This window comes from Papaver somniferum, chromosome 1, assembly GCF_003573695.1.
Source record: "Papaver somniferum cultivar HN1 chromosome 1, ASM357369v1, whole genome shotgun sequence".
Taxonomy (NCBI): domain Eukaryota; kingdom Viridiplantae; phylum Streptophyta; class Magnoliopsida; order Ranunculales; family Papaveraceae; genus Papaver; species Papaver somniferum.
The window spans coordinates 2976291-2980046 of NC_039358.1; positions in this window are offsets into that span (position 1 = coordinate 2976291).

Genomic DNA, 3756 nt, shown 5'->3' on the forward strand with positions numbered 1-3756 from the left:
CAGCTAAGACAATGGGGTACTCTAACCAATGAGTGTCATTCGACTTGCGCGCGGTGCTATTAGTGGAGTCGTGAAAATCAACATCTCGCATAATTTTTTCATTCTCAGCGAATCCGTCTTTCCTTGACAAGCGAATGCCCCATCGAGATGATTTATTCTTCATGATGACGACATCATAATGCTTGAAAAAGTTCTCAAGAGTGTAATCAGCTGGATTAATCTCCTTGTGCGCAAATTCTGGTTTTCTTATTTCTATAGGGTAAAGAGATTCTAATAACTGCTACGTGACGAGCATATTCCAAGATTATTCTAATACAATCACCGCTCAATTGGAAGATGCCACGCGAAAACTTCTCATTGGACAAAATCTCGTAGAAGAAAGGAATTCGCGGGTCATAGAAGGGAATAGGAAGACCAGCGAGAAACTTTCCTACATAAATGATAATTTTTTGATCACTCCGTTCGTCCAACTTAAACCATTCGGGGCCGTGTGTAGAATAAGGCTTTGATCCAGTAGAGCGGATAATGAGAAGCCTCTCTGACCAAATTCAGCCTTCAATCTTTTAAACTCTTTTTCGTTTTTCCATCCGGCTTGAGGCATCTTTATGGTCAGTATGGGAATAAAGATAATCAATGACAATCAAATCAGTAAAGATCAAATAGAGTGCGAGACTGAAGAAAGTAAAGAAAAAGGAGTTGATGAAAATGAATAATTAAATCAGATGAACAACGACAGAAGAAAATAAAAGTTGCAGAGGAAAAAGAAGAGAGAGTAAAAAGAAGAAAGAAGAAGACGAAGGAGAGTAAATAAAAGATTTACTCCCGATTCCCAAGATATTTTCTCCATTAATGCGTTGATTTAAACCGGACGGATAAGAAGAGGCGGTTACAAGAGACCTGTCAAATAACGAGTGGTTGAAAGGACACGCGTAAATTATCGTGCTTAAATCAGGGTAGTGTGTCGGCAGAGAAGAATACAAAAAGATGAACGGGTGCGGAAAAATGAATGAAGAGATTCACACATCGCTCTCTTTATACCAAAGGAACGTTATGAGAAGAGGCAAAATGTAGGAGTGAAATACCGGACACCTATTAGATATGTGAAGTAAGTAAAATCAGGAGTGAGCGAAGACGACCGCGTATAGTATATACAGAATAATGCATATGATAATATCAGCTTAATCACGAGAAAAGTGTGAAGAGTCGTGCGGTGTTACAGAGTATGTGCGAGAAGATTCAGTGTAAGCGTGCGTTAATGACGCATGCCATATCCGAAAATAGGGGCCTTCTTAACTGTCCTCCACTATGTAAACTCCTATATAAGGAGGTGAGCGACCTTGTATGAAAGAGCGCTTTTTTGGAGAGTTTGGAGAAGATATTTAGGAGAGAGAAAGTTTATTTGCTTCCCAAGTTATGGTTTGCTCATCTATATGTGTATGTTCATGAATCTTAATAAGGATGGTTAGAGATTTCACTATGGTTTCTTAGATTGCTAGTTTAAATACATTAATTGAAGCTTTAGCCCTGAGAATCCTTTTATATGCAATTTCTTCAATTTGAGTGAGGCTGGAGACCCTCCACACCAAGCTACAATTATTTTGTTCATCCTTATCAATATTGACAACAGAGGAATGCCACGAAAGATTCAATTTTCGAAGCTGTTGCCTGTCTTTTAACTTTGCTTTTTGTGCGTCTTCTTTTCCACCTCTCACATTCCGAAGTTTTCTTATATCTAACTTCTGAAGAGAGTTCAAGTCTGCTAAGTCTTCAATGCCACTACAACTACTACTATTAGTATTAGAACTGCCATAAACATTTGTTTCTTTTGTAACCATGTAAGAACTTTATATTTCAAGGCTAGCAAGCCTTTCTATACCTCTAGGCATTACATCATCTTCTCTATTGTGTCTAAAAACTCTCAATTTCGGCCAGTTCATAATTTCTTCTGGAAGTTCACACTTATGATCTAATTCCACCATTTCCAAATTGCAGAGGATGATAATGCATGACTCGGTCATGCATTATCATCCAAATCAAGACACCTTAATAGTGTCAGTGCTCCTTGGTAGGCTTTGGGATATGTATAAAATAAGATCAATAGACAACCTACAGTGATACCTGCAAGTTCACAGGGTCAGTTGTAGCTTGTGTGCAAGAACAGGGTCATTCCACAGGGACTTGGGGTGTTATGAAGTTTCACTATGCTGATAATTGATGCAAAACTAAATGCAAGGTCACAAGGTTGCAGTGACAGTGAAACAGAGATGGTAAAACAGCAAGGAACCAAGGCTATGAGCCAAGGGCAGGGAAGGCAGTGCACTGATTTCTGTGCACAGCAAGCTTCAAAATACAAGAAATAAACAGCAAGACATCTAAGAAATTTAGCTGAGCAGGGAGCAAAACAGAATTGAATTTATAAGTGACTGTAAAAGGGATTGTGGCTAAGCTAAGGGCTTAGAATCCACCTTGTGTCCTAATCAAGAAATGCAATTCTAGGTTGAAATTAGGATCTTAAGCATACATTAGAATGGGAGGAGAATCAGCTTGCTCACTGATATGCCCCTAGTATTGACTGTCTTTTGACAGCACAGCCAATCACAGGCATATCAGAGCACTGACTTCTTCCCATTACTCAAGCAAGACAAGCATTAAGACGACTATCCTAGCAATTCATCATTTAACAGTGCACTAGGCTTCATCTGAGCCTTAGCCAGTGCAACTTAGCTCATGCTAATCTTGTGAACAAAAATAAACATCATACAAGGTAATTCAAACAACACACACATGGTGAGCAATTACAAAAACATGATAAACATAATTAACATTTGAAATGGAAATTAACTGAATTAAGAACTATAATAGAAATTCATAGAACATGGATAATTGAGGGCACTGTCTAGTCCAGGCCTCTGAGGTGGTGCTCTGGCTAATCCAGGCCTAACCCCTTTTCATGCACATCACAACTCTATTTATAATTACACCCAATTCTCAAAATACCTAATTTACAAAATTAGGGTTTATCCCAAAAAAAATCCAAAACAGTGAATTTAGGGTTTCGAATTCACCTAATTTGATGGGTCAAATCTTACCCACAACGTCGACCCAATCTTCCTCTGACTTCACTGCTTCATTCCCACGCTTCAATTTCTTCTCTAGCTTCACCTAATTCATCAATCTCTAACCTAGGGTTTCAGAGATAGGAAAGGTGCGAGATTTGATGAAGTAGGAGGCTAGAAAGATGGGGGAAATGATGGGTTTCGCTTTTAGGGTGGAATAGAGTGGTTTGGTGGTGTCAGGGAATGGTGGTGGTGAAGGCAGATCAGGTGGAGAAGGTGGGGGTGGTCTGCAACAGGCATGGAGAGGGAGAAGTCGATGGAAGAAGGATAAGGGGGTATTTGGTAGGGGTATATGGCTCGGATGTTAGGGTGTTGGGCAGTTTCAGCGAGTGAAGATGTTATGCGATCCGAGCCGTAGGATGAGAAGATGGTAGGTAGATCTGACGGCGATTCGGAGGCAGGCGAGGAGCGACCGTCGGATGAAGAGATACAATGAAACGAACGGCATTTGATGGAGTTAGGTACTGTAGTGTTAAGCGGAAGTATCGAGGTTTGATGCGCAGGCAAAGAAGCAACGTAGGATGCATATGCGATCCAATCTGACGGTCGGGAATGGAGACGGGTATGGATATAGAAAATGGGTTTGGGTAAGGGTTTTGGGCCTTGGGTATGCCAAGCCCATATCTTCTTTAAGAACAAT